At 39.5% G+C, this 18,819-nt stretch overlaps 1 long non-coding RNA gene across 1 annotated transcript; it reads right to left on the bottom strand.

Annotated features, from left to right (window-relative positions):
• Window positions 1–309: 309 nt before the first annotated feature.
• LOC143669301 (uncharacterized) lies at window positions 310–18,558 on the bottom strand. Its single transcript, XR_013168850.1, has 3 exons — window positions 18,465–18,558; window positions 1,905–1,981; window positions 310–1,124 (listed from the first exon to the last, which is right to left on the bottom strand). It is a non-coding gene; the product is annotated as an uncharacterized LOC143669301 (long non-coding RNA).
• Window positions 18,559–18,819: the final 261 nt, after the last annotated feature.

The raw sequence follows: 18,819 nt of genomic DNA, 5'->3' as shown, positions 1-18,819 counted from the left end.
ACCATTTAACACTAAAGGTGATTGAGTAACCTTTTCAGAATGATTTCCTTCAGTCTTGGACAGAGAGTGATGCATTAGTTTTCTGTTGTTGCAGAACAAATCTTCCAAACATGTAATGGCTTAAAGCAACAATAAAATTTTACTATCTCTGTAGTCAAGAATTTGGCTGGGCAGTTAAGGCTCAGTGTCTCTCATGAGGTTGCAGTGGAGCTGTTGCTAAGGGTTGCAGCCATCTGAAGGCTTAATTACCTGGGACTCGAGGGTGAATCTTCAGGATGGCTCATTCACCTGGCTGGCAAGCTGATGCTGGCTATTGGCAGGAGGCCTCAGTTCCAGTCCACATGGGCCTCCCTAGGATTGCTTGACCATTTGCATGACATGGAGGCTGGCTTCTCCTAGAGCAAATTATCCATGAGAGAAAGAGAGCCAGGTGGGAACATTTTAAGACCTAGTCTTTGAAGCCACATATTTCAAGTGTCAGAAGCAAGTCACTGAATCAGGTCCACATTCAAGGGGAGGGAGAATTAGATTCTACCTTTTGAGGAAAATGAGGAATGTCAAAGAATTTCCAGCATATCTGAAAACCACCATGTGTGGGTTGTGGTTGGTGGTTCATAACCTGTCTATACCTCATGCCATGAGGTATTATTGCTCCTTGAAATAATCTGTCCCAGGATTTCCTTCCATGTTCATACCAAGGGCTTTGCCAACTCCTTTGAATAGAATGCTGGACATTGAATGACCAAAAACCCAAGCAATGTCAGCTTTGGACAAAGGGATATTTGTTGGCTCGTCAAACTCTAGGATGTGTTGAATGAGCAATCCAGACACATAAATGGTACCAGAGGCTTGAACACTTGCAGGACCATCCCTCTGTGTCCCGTCTCCCCTCTTCTTTGTGTGTCCACCTCATTCTCTCTCCCTTTAGGTCAGTTTTCCACGGATGGAAGGAACAATGGCTACTGGCAGCTTCTAAATTCATCTCTCACAGCTTCTGGTATGGAAGAAGGTTTTCCTCATACCAGAGAAGATCCTGGTGGCCCACCTTGGGGTGAATGAAGGGACGAGACTGTATTAGACAGTGTGGAAGAATGCATAGCCAGCTTTCAGAAGAAAGGGGTACCCTGGGAGAGTGGAAAGAGGGATGGTGGAAAGGCAAACAAAGAATTTAATGGGTTACTAGAAGAATTATCAATATTGACAAATATTAATCCTGGAGATAGAAAAAGCATTTTATTTTTCATACATATTTCTGCATATTCCATTTACAATTAAAATAGTGATGGAAACATTTGCATGGATAACCACAGTCATTATTGGCATTTAATGCCAACGTATTTTAATTAGAACATAGCCTGTTGATTTGTTCCAAATTTTTCATTTGAACCCTTAAGCAAGAATTTAAGAACTGGTGCTAAATTTTTGTCAGTTATAACATATATTTTCCCCCTTAGGCCTTTTAGCAATGTAGGAGGCACTTGGAGAATATTTTCATCTCTGAAAGGTTGACCACAGTTTTCAGAAGAGCAACGAACAAACTGGCACCACCCAGCTTCCAAGGATTGAAAGCCTTCGAACTTTCATAACAATTTTGTCATCAGTCATAGGTGAGTATGTGTGTGCATGTAAGAGAGAAAGACAGAGATGCAGAGACAGAGAAAGAAAGAGAGGGAAAACCCGTAGAGATGCAATTCTACTAAGTTGTATACCCACCAGTATATCCATTTCTTTTTTTTAGTATGTGAATTTTAAATAGTCAATAAAACCAAAGTCAGACATTTTGAGAAAAAAATGTCCATGAGTGCTAGTCTCATAAATAAAAGTTCTTAAAGAAACACATATGTACATATACCTTATTTTAAAAATGCACTTTATAAAATACACATGCATTATACACTACTTACATGAAATTATATCTACTTCAGTTCTTGTTGAGAGCTGGTTCACAGTGTTGCTCCTCTATGATAGTTACTGGTCACTCCTGAAAGGGATAGTAGCAATTTTTTTAATCCTCTTTTTGTCATTTCACTCCAGCATTCAAACTTTTTTCTCATTCTCAGCTCTCAAATGAGCTTCCCAGCTTCTCCTCCTCTGTCCTGACCTCTCTGCAGAGTCTCTAAAGATTCCATTCACATGCAAATGCTGCTCTGGATTCTTTCAGTTTTGCCCTGGCATTCTACCATTCACATCTGCCAATGCTTCTGTCAGTGCAATAGCTCTCCCTAAAACATGTCTACTCTGCAGACCTGGCTGCTCTGACATCCTGTGAGCCTAGGTGTCTGCTTTCTGGCTCTCACCTCAGAGTAACTGGTGGATACAAAGTAGAGCTTCATTCTGTACGTCCCTTTCTACTTTGTGGTCTGGCTGCTGCCAAACCCTAGGAGCCACACCCTGTGGGGGACCGTAGTGCTGCTGATTGCTTTTCCCTCCCTCCTCTATCCCCCCACAAATTTACATTCCTGCCTTCCCCAGCTCCACCAGACACTTAAATAAGATTCGTCTATAAGTCTATAATCTAGAACAAATAGACTAGAAAGGGAGTTTATGGATTGAACTATGTCCACCCAAAAGATATCTCGAAGTTTTAACCCCAAGTATCTTATAATGTGACCTTCTTTGGAAATAAGGTTGTTGCAGAGCAACTGGTTAGGATGGGTTCATACTGGAGTAAGGTGGCCCTTAATTGAATTTGACTGATATCCTAATAAGGAAGGGAGAAGAGACACAGACAGACACAGGAAAAAAAAAAAGCCATGTGAAAATGGAGGCAGAGATTGGAGGGATCATACTGCAAGGAAAGGGCAGCCAAGGATTGCCAGCTGTATTAGTAAGGGGTCTCCAGTGAAACAGAACCAACAGGAGATTAGATAGACATATAGACAGACAGACATAGATATAGATGATATAGATATATATGAATATATGACGTAAATATTATGAGATTTATTATAGGAATTGGCTGGATGCAACTGTGAGGATAGTTAAATTTGAATTCTATAGGGAAGACCTCAAGCTGGAAACTCTGATGAAGGTTTTTGATCACTTCCTCAGGATAAGATGGCTGGCTGAACTGAAGATGGAAATTCTTCCTTCTGACTGCTGAAATCATCAGTTCTCCCTTAAGACCTCAACTGATTGGATAAGACTTCTCTTAATGCTGAAAGCAATTTCCTTAGCTGACAGTAGATGTAATCAGCCATAGATGCAATCAACTGACTGAAGGTTTAAATCCATGAAATATTCTCACAACAATTGGGCCAGTAATTGTTGGACCAAACAGCTGGACGCCATCACCTAGCCAAGTTGGCAAACAAACTTAACGATCACTCTAGCAAACCACCAAAAGCTGGAAGAGGCAAGGAACGGTTCTCCCCTACAGACCTCAGAGTAAGATGGCCCTTCCAACACCTTGATCTCAGACTTCTATCCTCCTGAACTATGAAACATACATTTCCGCTGTTTTCAGCCACCAAGTTTGTGGTAATTTGTTATAACAGCTCTAGGAAACTAGAGCAAAGAGGATCATTTACACAAAGAGAGTAACCCAAATGTACCAAAATCCTCAGAAAAGTAACATTTTGCTACTAGGCTACATTTTGACTTTATTTCATTCCTTGGCAAGGGAGGTTCAAGGCTGCTCTCAGAATGGAGTCAGAGGTCATAGGTCTAGCTCCCCAGATTTTCTGTCTTGCCCTCAGTTTACATAAACTAGTGCTAAGATTGGGCTTTCCTTTTTAGCTCCAGGCAAATCTGCAGCAGTCAGAACAATGCACTGAGGAGGCTGATAATCAACAAGCAGGGAAGATTCAGAGCCTCAAGATGTGGGCCCTTTGCCTCACTAAGGACAAACCTCTGTCCAGTCTGGGATGCCAGTGCCAGAACTCTTAACCAAGCAGTCTCTGAGGTACATTTTCAAGGATGAGGCAGAGGAGGCCTTGCTCAGTCTCTTAGCCCAAATTCAGTTGAGTCAAGTGCTTCACCTGTAGGTTTCTCCACTGCAGATAGTGGAGCGGAAGACTGCCTGAGATTGGAGTTTGTAATCAACTGCTTCCCAGAGCAGTCCCTGAAGTGGTTAATGGAGGGGGAGAGGTCTTTGCTGGTCATCTGAAATTGTTAGTCAGACTCAAGGAGGTGTTTGCAGACCCTGGACAATATGAGGTTGCTAACTGCCAGAACCCCAGCCTCCTTTTAAGGTCTGGCTTGGGAACTGAGCTCTATGTTCTGGTCAGAGATTTAACATAAATGAAATTTACTTTTGTTTAAAATGCACATCTTGTGTGAATGTCAAGTGTTCCACACTATTCTACGGAGGGCTCTAGGAAGGTTTGATCATTGTACTCAGGCTAGCCCTCTTGAGTTGAAGCAGCTTTTCTGGTCACCCTCTGAATTCTTCCACAGGTTCTTTCAGGTCAAGGACCCATTAAGTCCTTCTGGGATCTTCTGTTCCTCAGTCTTTCAAGGGCTGCCCACCTTGAGGCCAACAAAGTATTTTAATTAAAGCTGAAAAGTAACATGGCAAAGAGAGGTTCCCTTAAAAAAATATTATTTGGCTCAGCCAGATACCAAATGGGCTTATTGCCTAGACAGATGATAGACTAGTCCCTTCTATTCCATCTAGCCAATAAGTCTAAGATACCAGTCCATTCCATTGGAAAATCTTGAAACTTTATTGACTTGGGAGTGAAAACATAGAACTATAAACCTATGTCATTACAAAAGCTAGTACTGTGTGGTTGAAAGCATATTGTTGACTCTAACAGATTCTTTTCCCACACAACCTTGCCTCAGTAAGCCCATTCAACATCAACCATGCCCACCAGTCCTTCAGGTTTTAACACTTCATGCTTGTGCTGGTTTGAATCTGTTATGTATCCCAGAAAAGTTATATTATTTTAAACCAGTCTTGTGGGGGCAAACATATTGTTGGGTGGGACCTTTTGATTAGGTTGTTTCCATGGAGATGTAACCCCACCCATTCATGGCAGGTCTTAATCCATTTACTGGAGCCCTTTCAGAGGGAGACATTTTGAAGAAAGCAAAGATTCTTAGAGATAGAAAATGTTCTGGGAGATTCTAAGTTAAGAGATGAAATCTAGAGTTTGTCTCGGAGAAGTTAAGAGAGGACCCACAGATGCTTAGTGAAAGAAAAATGCCCCAGGAGGAGCCAGAAGGATGCACAGGAGCTGAGACAGCCATTTTGAAACCAACCCAGAAGACTAGGGCCAACAGATGTCTTCATGTGCCTTCCATGTGACAGAGAAACCCCCAACACAATCTGGCTTTCTTGAGTGAAGGTATCCTCTTGTTGATGCCTTAATTTGGACATTTTCATGGTCTTAGAATGGTGAATTTGTAACCTAATAAATCCCCTTTATAAAAACACCAATCCATTTCTGTTCATTGCATTCTGGTAGCATTAGCAAACCAGAAAGTCTTTCAGCCATGAAAGACTTTTCACAAATATAGTTTAAAAGAAAATTATTCACAACTATTATCAACAAATTCATTTATGGAATTGTACAGCACACTTAGATGAAATGAATCAGAGAAGTTGTGTTTTCCTGATCTCATGTAGGTTACAATGCTAGAATGAAAACCCTCACAGGGGCACACAATATTTGGTGATCTCTCTCAAGGGGACCCAAGAGTTTGGGTTAAGAGGCAGGAACAAAATCAGGGATCCTCCTAAAACTGTGAAAACTGAGAAGATCTAGACAGTGGAGCCTGAACAAGAGTCCTCAAAAAACTCCAGAAAATGGGAGCAGGAAAACTGAAATTAACTGATAAGTTCATGGAGAAGTGGTGCTGAAAATCAGAGTCAACTCCAAAAGGCAGGAGCCAGGTAAAACTGGGGAAGAGTGAAATCAGAGTAAAGTGGGGGAGGCTTCTAGTACTATGAATGGTGCCAAAGTATACTTGGTTTGCCTTTGCAGGCACGGGCTGCACTGATTTACTGATCAATCTATATTCCAGGTCTTTGACTTGGTAATGAAGTTACTGTATGAAATAGTCTAGATTTACAGGCTACCAAAGGAAGCAGACAGGTAGAATTGTAATATGGAGTCACAAATGCTCTCTAGGGCGGGTTAAGAGCAGAATGTGGTGGTAATGTTTTGAAGGCCACTGAACCTAGGTTTTGGTGTTCAAGGAAGGTTTCTCAAATGAGATCAGAAAGGAAATTAGGAGCTAGTCATGTATGAAGTAGGTCAGCTCAAATGAGAGTTTTAGGGTGAATTGATATAAATTGCCCAGAATCAAAGAAAGGATCTAATAGTAAGATACACATTTTTATCTTTTCCCATTAAATGTTAGAGTTGCAAAATACCTAACTTTAAAATTATATTACCTTTTATAATTCCGTTATGCACTGAAGTAGCACAGAATCTTCTGAGTTGAAGTTATACCAGAATAGGAAAAACTAAGTTGATGACAATTTTAGTAATTATTGGCATTATTACTTAATAACAGTAGAGGTACTCTTTAATATGAAATAAATCCCCAAATTCCCTTTAAATATCTACCAGCATTTTGGTAAATCAATTACGTAGACTTTGGGCTTTCACAGTTCATCTGTGATATGCTTTATTGCCAAGATGCAACTGAAGGATATTAATGATGGTAATAGCTAAGATTTATGACTACAGATGGTTTGTGTGTACGACACTGTTTTACTTGTTTCCTATGGCATAAAAAGTATAATGAGAATGCTAATAATAACGATAATGTATGTAAGTGTTTACTATGTTCCAGAAGCACTGCTGTAGGACAAAGAACCACAGGGTGTTGTGAAAGATGAATTAGACAGCCTCAGTGGGAAGAAGGAATATTATAGAACCTGAAGAACTTGAAGGAATTTAGACTTTTGTGTAACAGTCAAATATGAAAAGGAGAAACTCACCAAGTATGAATTTTTGTTGTTGTCATTTCAGGTACATTCAACTTAGTCTCACAACATGATTCTAACTTTCATGAGGCCAAGGGATGATTTGATGCGAGAGTGTGATACTAACCATGCAATAATGGCTGGCCTCTCCCTCTTTAAGTTGTGTTGAATGACTAAGGACAGTTCTGGAGGATTAGGGCTATAGAACAGGTCTGGATCTTTCTATCGGGTGACTCCTGATATTGGTAATATCTTAGGTTGGATGACTATTTGGTGGATGAGGTCAAGCAATATGATATTTCACAGGTTCACAAATCCTCTTAAAAATGGAGGAATTGATGCAAAGAAGTGAATGAACCTTGGGGACATTATGTTGTATAAAAATATGCCAGAAACAAAGGGACAAATATTAAGAAGAAAATGGTTTCTTTTAGAAAATACTGGTAAGAAAATTGGGGCCTAAATTGTAAGCTCTTATAGCAGTCACACTGAGTCCAGAGTTTAAGTGTGATTCTAGTTTCTGAGATGCTGTGCTACATGTGTGTAACATGGTATTTCCCGGGAACTGTGTGTATCTCAGCGTTGGAGCACTGCAGCTCTGAAAGTCAGCATTGCTACATGCAACAACTGTTAAAGAAACTGAACAAGAGATCAGCCTTCAATTAGAGAGAAGAACAAAGCAGATCTGGTTAGGACTGAGATAAATCAGAATACAATGCAAAGGATGATATTGTCTGTGTTGTAGAACTTCACCTATTGTATGAGACCAAAGGCAGAGATGCTAATTTTGTCTGAAACCCAAAGTTTCTGTAGCACATAATCTAACTCAACCTGTCTGGATAGCTCATTTAAACAGTCCAAACAAATGGAGCCCAGCATGGGAATGAGGGTTTGTAATTCTATATAGATTAATGTGGTACCTTGATACATCCCAGGGTATGTTGGACAGATAATTAAAGAGTGTTGAAAAAGTCCCTTGAAGGACTGGAGAAAAAAAAATGGAACTGTTAGACTTTGTTAGAACTGGGAAGCCCCTGATACTCTCTCAAACATAGGGACTCCCAAGTTAATAGGCCAAGCCCTTGGTCTTTAGACTTACTCTTATGAAACTTATTTCTATAGTGGAGACGTTAAGACTATATATAGTTATGCTTAAGTGTTATTTCCAGAAACCTCTTTCGTTGTTCAGATGGGGCCTCTCTCTCTCTGCAAGGAAAATCATTGCCTTCCCCCTTCATCTGCAAGGAAAATCATCCCTCCTCCCCACCCCCTGCCAAAGTGGGACATGATATTCAGGGGTGAAGGTCTCCCTAACAACATGGGACATGACTCCCAGTGATGAGCCTGGCTGTGGCACCATGGGATCGAAAATGTCTTCCTCATCAAAAGGGAGAAAAGAAATGTAACAAAATAAGGTATTAGTGAGTAAGAGAGTTCAAATAATGTTGAGAGGCTATTCTGGAGGCTACTTTTATGCAAGATTCAGCTAGATATTGCTGATTGCCATGATTTTCCAACCCCCAATCAACATCATTCCTGTTAACCCTAAAGAATGCCTAGGCTCTATCTCAGATTCTATAAAAGTCTCATGCATTAAGCTTACTTTCCAGAAACCTATAACTTCCAGATGTTTCCTAGGCCAGATAAGCCCTGAAACCTGGAGAGGCCAGCCTCTCTGAGAATAACAAGTAGTTCAATCCTCTTATCCTATATTGTTCATACCCCTTTTCAACATGAAAAAGTTAGAATAGGCATAGCTCAAATATCTTTAAAGATTGGAAGAAGAACCAAAGGAGAAAGAGGAGTTATGTCAGAGAAGTTAGGATTTAACAAATGAGTATGACTACTGAATCATTAAATTGATATTTCTTTTTAGTCTCCAGTGTCATGGAGGGGCTAGAAGGAAAGACCTGCAATTGTGGGAACTGTAACCCATACCAAACTTTGAAATCTGATTTTTAACTACTTGTTAAAATGTACTTTGAAATTTTTTGCTTTAATTTCCTCAGTGGTTTTCTAACTTTCAAATGAAAAAGAACCTTCTGTGAGGATGGGGTGGGAGTACTAATTCAAAATGCAGATTCCTCAGTCTTACTTTCAGAGAACATGAGTCTGTTGGTGGAGGTGAGGTAATGGGGGGGAGGCAGAGAGAATTAAGGAGTTTGAGAGGCCAGGAACATTTTGAACAGACACACAAGTGACTCTGATGCAGATATCTTGATAAAGATGAAATTTTGAGAAATGCTTCAAAACTCTCAGAAAAAGATAGTGGGAGAGGAACTTCCAGGGAAGATGGTGAAGTAGGGAGCTCTAGGACTCACTCCTTCCTCCAAAACAGCTAGTAAATAGGCAAGAAATGTCTGAAACAACTGTTCTGGGACTCCAGAGGCCAGAAGAACACTGCACACATCAAGGGAAGAGCAGGAGAAAGAGGCAGATAAACTGTGGAAAAGAACTGTGAGTCACCTGCTCCATGCAGTGGCTCCTGGTGTGCTTCCCGCATTCTCAGGGTGATTTATCTCAGGATACAGTCCATGGCTGGCTGCTACTGTCAGAAAGGGACATAAAATTCTTTTCTCCAACAACTGGGGGTGGCACAGCCAAGTATTGATCATGGATTTGACTACGAAGTTTGAATCACGGGGTTTCTGGCTCTGAGCAACTGTGTCAATACTGCCCCAACAGCAGCAGAGGCCAGGAAAATTTAAAGTCACAGTGCCTCCTTAGAGTTGTGGGGAACAGTTTGCTGAAGGGTGCCATCTGTTGGGCAGGCCAGGAAAGCACAGCTTCAGGGAGCCTTTAAAAAGGGTTTTTGACATCTTTCCTGATCCCATCACCAATTTGCACCCCTACAATGGTCTCTGGCTCTGTTTTGGCTGGGAAATACTGACTTAGGAAAGTCCTTTTTGGGGTGACTCTCCTCCCAGAATTTGCCCTGCAGGCAAAAACAGCTAGGAACAATAAAAGGAGTGTTAAAAATAAATAAATACAGCAAAACTATAGAGGCAAAACAAAAGCAAACAGAATGGATCAAAATTTCCAGAGAAGGAACAGGAAAGGAAGTGTGGTAGTGTGGAGGCCCTATGTACCTCAGAAAAGGTCATGTTCTTTTAATTCATTCTTTGGGTGCAGACCTATTGTAGATGGGACATTTTGGTTAGGTTATTTTAGTTGAGACATGCCCCAGGGTGGAATTAAAACCCCTTTATTTAATCCCCATTAGGATTGGAAATGAAGCTATCCAGAAAGGATTTGTGGAAGGTCCTGTTGTTTGATGGCTGAGACCCCTGTGTACTCCATGTGAAACTGACACATTTTTTTGCAAGATCTGTGTGAATGGAACCATTGCCAACCTGGACTAAAAGGGACAGAATGGGACAGATTGAAGGAAACATAACTTCAAAGGCAGAGCCATGGAAGCCAAGATCTGGAATCTAGACACCTTGGGACAGGAGAGTGGACCCATCCATGCACACGGAAAAAGTGAGCTTGCCCCAGGGTTTGCAGAGTTTGGACTTTCTGCTCCATTGTTTAGGAAGAGTGTTGCAATGTCAAGGCTTTCAGATGCCTGATGGATTGAGGGGAGCTTGACTACCCAGTTGTTCAGAAAGAATGCTGCTACCCCAGGCCTCAGAAAGTATGGAGAACCTGGCCAGCATTCCACTCTTCTGAGGAGGTTGAACCTGTGCTCTTGAGATGGCAGAGAATCCATCTGTCACCTTGAGGCTTGAGGAAGGTGGAACCTAGAGTTCAGCTCCTGCCCTGACACTTGAAGAGGGTAGAGCCCAGAGTGTGGCCATCTTCCCAATGCTTGGAGATGTTGGAACCCTCACCCCAGTGTTTGGAAGGAGCAGGGCTGCTGTGTAAGTCCCTGGAAAGTATGGAGCTGCTGCTCTATCAAGCCTTGAGGAGAAAGCATCCTTCTATAGATGAATCCCAGTCCTTGAAATCTAATGGAGGGTTTTGGAACTATATTTTCCTTCCAATCTTTTCCCATGGCAATGAAAATGCTTATTCTATATCTGTCCCTCCTTTGTGTATTGGAAGCAGATAACTTGTTCTAAGTTTTTCAGGTTCACACTGGAGGGGAATTTTGCCCCAAGATAGACCATATCTGTAATTGATTTTGATGAGGCTTTGTACTTACTATTACTACTGAAATGATTTAAGGTATTTGTGATATTGTGATAGAATGAATGTATTTGTGTTTGGAAAGAACAGTTATCTTGGGGGTCCAGAGGTGATAGTTTGGAGGCTGTATGTACACCAGAAAAGGTCATGTTCTTCTAATCCATTCTTGTGGGTGCAGACCTATTGTAGGTGGGAGCTTCTGATTAGGTTATTTCAGTTGAGGCCTGCCCCAGGGTGGTCTGAATCCCCTTACTGGAGCCCTTTAGAAAAGATGGAAATTAAGAGAAGCTTATAGAGAAAAGCCCCAGAGAAGCTTAGAGGACATGCCCACAGAAGCTGAGAGAGGAAGCCACTGAAGCCAGTAGCTAGAAGTAATGAAAACCAGGAGAGAAGGACCAGCAGACATCACCATGTGCCTTGCACGCAACAGAAAGGTCCCAGATGCTGACAACCTGTCTCAGAGTTCAGCTTCAGCAAACTGAAACAGGAAGCTATCTTCTGGGGGTGAAACAATTGCACGAATAGTACAATCTTAAAAACTATACTGCATATGCAGGGCCAGAATCAGATGAGGAAGAGCTGAAAACTAAGAACACTGAATGTGGTTGAAAGGGGAAGTTTTGGGTCATGTATATTATTAGAATGAAAGTTAGAGGATAAAACAATGTATTCTATTATGGACAATGAAAGAGGGTGAAAGTTGGAGGATGAAACATGAAAGTTAGAGGTTAAAATAGTGTACCCAATTATGGACAATGCAGTAGGATTAATAGTACAAGTATAAGAATGTTCTTTGATGAATTATAGGAAATGTACAACACTAATACAAGGTGTCAATATTAGGGTGGTATGTGGGGAAAAACACACCCAATGTAAACTATGAACTATAGTTATTAGTACTACTTTGACATTCTTTCATCAATTAACAAAGGTACCACAGTAATGCAAAGTGTCAACGATAGGGGGTATATAGGAACATTGCATTTTTTATATGACTTCACGTTATACCACAACTTCTCTAATTAAAATAATTTAATAATACATTAGACTAAGTGAAAGAAACCAGACACAGAGTACTACATATTGTATGATTCCATTTATGTAAAATGTAAATATAAATACATTTATAGAGACATAGATTAGCAATTATGCAGAACTGGTGAAGGACAGAAAGATTGACAGTTGACCTCTAAGGGGGTTGTGGTTTTTCTTTTTAGAGTAATGAAGATGTTCTAAAAGTGACTGTGGTGATGAATGCACAGCTCTGGGAACTCAGTGAATATACTAAAAGCCATTGATTGTACACTTTGAATGGGTATGGCATGTTAATATATCTTAATAAAACTGCTTTAAAAAACAAAAAGGAGATATAGTGATCACAAAGCCTAAAAGGAAGAAGGACAGGCGAACACAGGACCTAAGCCAATAATTGTCCCGGTAGGAATTGCATTGCAAAGTTACAAGAGTAATGGTGTCTTATTACTAGTAATTATGATTTCTCATATTGTTTATTCACTGCCTATTTGCATTAGGGCTTCTAGGAAGGAAAAGGTAACATATAACCCAAGGAGAATAAAGTATGTTATCAATGTTGAGAGAAGATATCTGGGGCAAGGGGAAAGAGTGAAAAAATATCCCCCCTGGCCCAGTAGAAGTAAATGCCACATGCCTTCTGGCCTGCGTAACCTGCTGGAACTGCTTACTTCTGAGTGCACATTCCTGAACGATTCCTGAGCTGCAAAGCCTGGGGTTCATCTCAGGTGTGTGGGTCTGACTGTCTAAAGCCTCATAGGGTAAGGAACACACAAGGAAACTGATCACTACTGAGAAAACCATGGTTGAGGGGCAGGAAAGTAATTCGGAATTAATTTGAAGCAGTATAAAGGAGAGAATTTCTAATTTGAAGTGTTTATTACTGGAAATACTTATATTCAGTGATTACAATTCAGTACCATATAAAAGTAATCGTAGTTTTTTTTAAAAATGGGCATAATTGTTTTATCACAATTAACCTTTTTGTTTGTTTGTTTACAAAGTCCTGACAACCTTCCAAACACAGAATCCAATGCATGAAGAGACTCACTGCCATAAAATGAATTTAAAGTACTGATTACTATGAACAAAAGTTATAACATGTATGCTTACTACTTCTGAACTAAGCATAATATATTATTCTTTTATTTTCAAACAGTTTAAGAAATTGGTGACTGAAGGATCTATTCTGTCATGTTCTGTGAAGAAAATTGTGGATACATAACTATTTTTTTCAGTAGTGTTTCCTTGGATTATTTTGTCAAGACACATGATGTTGAAATAAGATTCCTTAAGGAGGGCAACCAAACATAATTGATTGAAACAAAGTCCAAATTGTATGAAAGCATCTTAGAGCAAGAAAAAATATATAAACTTGCGCCTTTTTAAACATTTCACTCTGAAACTCAAAATTCTTTTTTCTGTGTTCTGAATCCCGAGACCGTGGGCCACTGAGTTGTCAGCAGGGACTGCACAACCCAGCCTGGCCACCAAAGGTGGAGAGGCTGGCCCCCCACTGCCTGGGTGAGTGGCAGCCCTCTTGGAGAAGACGAGTGGAGATTTGACTTGGAAGCCAATGACTATGAAAGGAGCAGCTGATGGAAGTGTACAGCTCAAAGGATGTGGAAAATGTAACCATTGCTGCCATCCCTTTTTGCTTAAATTATAAATGCTCACAAAAATCAAAACAAAACCCAGAAAGAAACCTCTTCCACCATCCACAGGACAGAAATGATTGAGAAAACCAAGGTGAACTGCAACTTTTCCTTTAAAAAAATGTTTTATGTAAATAAAAAAAAGTACAAAGATGGCTCGTATTAGTTGACACACATTGTTTCTGATAGTACAGACAGAGTCAAGTTGTGGGGGAGTTAAATGCACCAAAACTTGCCCACCGCTGATGTGAAATAAACAAGCGGAAGAGTTGACCATGGTTTGGGGGTACAGAGAATAGTACTCCAGGGTCCATTTACGCCCAACATATTTGCAAAACCTACTATTAGTGGCAGGGGGTAGCCTGGAGAAATGTGAAAACTTTTCCCTTAACAGCATATTGGCAACTAATGTTATATAATTTCCTTTCACTGACCACAGAGTGGCTGGTCACTCTAACTTTTAGGCACTATGAATTGTTGTCATGTGCTATCATACGCAATACAGTTTGCCACAAATACTGTAATAGAACTTTAAGCAATAACATCCTATGAAAATACTAACATGATTTGTAGAGCAATAGTTCAAAAGGAAGATTTGTGAACTTCTGTGGGAATTTTCACATAAGTGAGAGAATTATAATGATGATTAAGGACATACGAAAAGTATTTTTGAATAGAAAAATACAAAATGAAGAATAATAAATAAAAATGCCCTACCTTAACACTTTTACCATTTTATGCAAATGCACTTATGTAAATCAATGATTTTATTTTATCTCTGCAATCCTGGGTATAAGTGAGAGTTATATGAAGGCTTGATTTTGTATTTTCCATCCTCCTATGTCCCTTCACTCCTTAGAAAACGAGGTTAACTGAACTGCATCCTACTGCCCTCCACACACACGAATTAAAGTTTACCTTTCAAAAGGATTCAGAAAAGCTACTTATACTGAGGTTTACGTGATGATTTGCTACCTCTGCCAGGATTTTGACAATTTAAGTTTTAAAGGCTCTAAACCAAAAGATTGAATCAAAATCAAAATGTGGAGAATTCTTGGCCAATTTGTCCTGAATCTCCAGACACAGAACTGCTGGCTTCTCAGCACTATCTCAAGTATGACCAGTACAGCATAATTTCTCATTTTTCCTTATTAAAATGCCAATATACCTGGAAGGAACATCTATTGTGCCTTACCAGCCAATAACACATGAGCCGAATTTATATATGTAATCTTTTCCACCCTGAAAAATCAATCAAAAGTGTTTTGTTTGGAAACAAGATGGTGAAATAAGCTGCAAAGGGAAGGAAGGGAAGAGAAGTTCATTTATTGAGATTATTGTAGGACCGACCCACTGTTATATGAACATAGTGCAATTCTACACGCGATATTTCATTTAACCCTCACTGAAAGGCATGATGTAGGTCGTTTCTCTGTTTTAAAAATGAGAAATTTGAGATTCAGAGAGGTAACCCTAACTTTCGAAGCTCATGTGTGATAGATTTATACCAAAAGACATGTGAACCCCAAAGCCTGGCCCTTCTAAAGGAGCGCCGAAACTCACGGTCTGGAGGCACAAAAGCTCCACTTGGAGTCCAGTGAAGTTGCCCTGCCAGGGCTCTGGCTCTCTCTCTCTGCGGGACCATGAGCAGATCTCAGATTTCCTGACTTGCAGCCCAGTGTTCTTTTTCTCCCTGAGACCACACAAAAAGCTCTTATGCAAGTCAGGGTCAGGGTTTGGCTCTTTTGCCCACAGAAGTTAAGCCAGAACTTCTGTTGGGATCTGGGCAACCAGAGACAGGAGTGGACCTGTGTAATACACCATGTCTTCTGGACATGGCAGGGGGAAGGGAACACGAGGGGCTTGGCTGCCTTCGTCAAACTCCTTTTCAAAAAGAGCAATTAATCCTCCAAGGCCTGTTTTCCTCTGTGTGGTATTGCGAATATGGGAGTGTGGGGCTCATGCGTGAGGGAGTCACGGGGGCATGGTCCTGAAAAGGAATATGCTTGGTTAGACCATAAAATCTCATAAAAACCAGGAGGAGGGAGAATTAGGGCTGGAATGTCTTTAACAAGCCAGTGCATATAAGTTAAACCAATAAAAGTTCTAGAACACATCTACTTCTTTTTGTTGACATTACAAACTTACTCCAAAACACATCCCAGTGAATCAGCTTCTTCAATGCCTCCAATGCTACCAGACAATCTAATTAAACTACATGTATGAAGTACAAATTCAGAATAAAGAAAAAGATTTTCTTCTGAAGCTAAGCAATTTTCACAATTGTTTTTGAAGCTAAGACCAGGTTGGATGACTGTGGGATCCAAGACGAGTGAGCTGCTTAACGGGTGATTTCTCCTTTAACTTCACCTTCCCAGGAATCCTACATAAATTTCCATTACAAGTAATCTTACTTCTTCCTTTCTGTGACTCTGAGGAAGCTGACAAGACTAGCAGAATACTTTTGTCGTTTTTTTTCCTCCTGGGGTCTTAGATCGCTTTTACACACACTCATAGTATTTTAAATCTACTATATACTGCATACTATATACTACAAATATAACTTAAATATACTAACCATTGTAAGTTATGTTTGTAATGCCTTTTCTTTCTCAGTTATTGTCTTTATCATTGGTGATTTTACGGTAATCAAAATGTTGATGTTTTGTAATTTCTCCAACGAGTTGTGAGGTAAGAAATTTCTTCCTACCCAGCTAAATATTTATCTATATTATCTCTGGTATTTTGGGAGTGTGATTTTATTTTATTCTTTTTCTAGCATTTATTCTTAAATCTAATCAGAATTTATTTAGGAATTGGAGTGAAATGAGGCTTTAAAGTGATTTTTAAAAATCCAAATAGTTAACCAACTTTTATGATGCTGCTTACTGAATAAATGACTCAAATTAATTTGCGATGCTAATTTTATCATTATCATATTACTATCTATATTTTCTGTTTCTAGGTCACATAAGCTTTTTTTCCCCATTAATTTGTTTAAATCCTTTTGTACACTGATAGACTTTAAAATATTTTTATGTATGAAAGGCCAAGTTCCCCTTATTATTCTTTTCCAAAATTTTAACAGTTACTCTTTCCTTGTTTGTTATATACATATATATAGGTATACACACACATATACTCTATACATATTTATAAAGATACCTATCTTTACAAAAATAAAGGCAGCCTTATATATTACTTGACAATTCATGCGACAATTAGTAAAAAATAAAATATTTAATACAATGCCAATGATGTACAGTAACTAACATTTGTTAAGAGTTTGTATATGCTAGATGGTGTTCAAAGTGCTTTATATATATTAAATCATTTATTCAGCACAACCCCAGGGGCAGAAATATTCTTCTCATTTTACTTTACTGTTAAGGACACTGAGGCCCAGGAAGTTTAAATAGCTTATTCAAGTTCATTCAATTTGTAAGTTGGAGAGTGAAGAGTCAAATTCTATTCACAGTCTTAATGCAAATATACTTTCTTCAGATCAATGAAACTAAGTTAAAAAAAAAATCCTAGTACAATAAATAATACTATCTATTTTAATTTGACACTTCCTTGGGGAGTTTATTCTAGTTTGCTAAACTGCTTAAAAGCAGATACTGTAAAATGCACTGACTTTAGTTATGGACATTTATTAGCTTACAAGCTTACAGTTTTAAGGCGAAGAAAAACACCCAAATCAAGCATCTCAGAAAATGCTTTCTCCCCAATCTTGGGCTTCTCTGTCACATGGCCAGGTACATGGTGGTGTCTGCTAGTCTCTCCATTCTCTTCTGGCTTTTATTGCTTTCAGTTTCTTGCTCCTGTGGCTTTCTCTCTGTCTGAATTTCATTCTCTTATAAAGGACTCTAGTATGAGAATCGAGACCCACCCTGAATAAGATGGAGTATGTCTTAAGATCTTTCTCACCTAAAGATCCTACTTACAATGTGCCCACACCCCCAGAAATGGATTAACTTTAGGAACATACTTTTCTGGGGTACTTACACTTTTAAACCATCACAGAGTTCAAAACAGTTTAAAGCAGAGGTTCACAAAAAGCAGGTACTAAGCTATGTGTCTTTTTCATTCTTATTCTCTCATGAGTGTACAGTGGAGTTTTCCAGTAGCTACATGAAATGTGATATATCATTGCTCTGACGTTAATAGGTAATGGGTTTATAATTGTTCATTTTGAATGAGTTAATAAACACATGATTTTTAAACTTTGCAGGTTTAATTTTTAACACAGTAAATATATTTTTTATTAGAGAAGTTGTATGTTTACAGAAAAATCATGCATAAAATACAGAGTTCCTATGTATCCACTATTCTTAACAGCTTGTATCAGTGTTAACATAGTACATATTTGTTCATCTAATCCACATAAACAAAACCCTTTGAGGTCCTAAATAATTTATGAGTGTAAAGGGATCCTGCGGCCAAGACTTTGAGAACTGCTCTTTTAGAGACATTATAAAACTTAAAAGATTTTTGTGAAATTAATAGTATTATTCATCCTCTTAACATATGCATTTTTATAGATTTTACAGAATTCTTGCCTAATTCTCCCCATTCCTAAATCACGGTGAGAGAGTACAAAAATAAGAAAACCTAAAATGCACCTTTGCTATCATCTTAAATGCTATTTTCAGCTTACAATATTCTTACCATGGTCAGAATAATTTCAGGCCTCAGATCTATAGTCCCGTCATAATTCTCACTACTTTTATCCAACACCAATTACATAAATGTTGTCTTACCTCCTTATAATGGTGAACGAAAGACTAACAAACATTTTGCTGACTTTCTGAAGTGTCAAATGTTGGACATCTGCAACAGAGCCCCCTGCAAGTGTGGGTGGTGGAGCAAAGGTCTCTGTCCTGTGTTGGGCTCGCAGTGACTCTGCACTTTTTGGTCCAGCTTCCTGTGGGCTGCCCGAGGGCGGTCCACATCCCCTGGGCATTCTCCCAAGGGTGGGGCCTTAACAACCCAACTCCATTATCCAGAGCCCTTGGAGGAATAGCAGTGAGGCCACCGCAGAAAGAAATGGGCCTGACTGTTGGGGTCCCGGAGAGGCAGGATGGCTCAGCTCGAGGGCAGACAGGAGAAGGAGTG

This window comes from Tamandua tetradactyla, chromosome 25 (assembly GCF_023851605.1).
Source record: "Tamandua tetradactyla isolate mTamTet1 chromosome 25, mTamTet1.pri, whole genome shotgun sequence".
Taxonomy (NCBI): Eukaryota; Metazoa; Chordata; class Mammalia; order Pilosa; family Myrmecophagidae; genus Tamandua; species Tamandua tetradactyla.
This window is presented reverse-complemented; position numbering and strand designations above follow the sequence as displayed.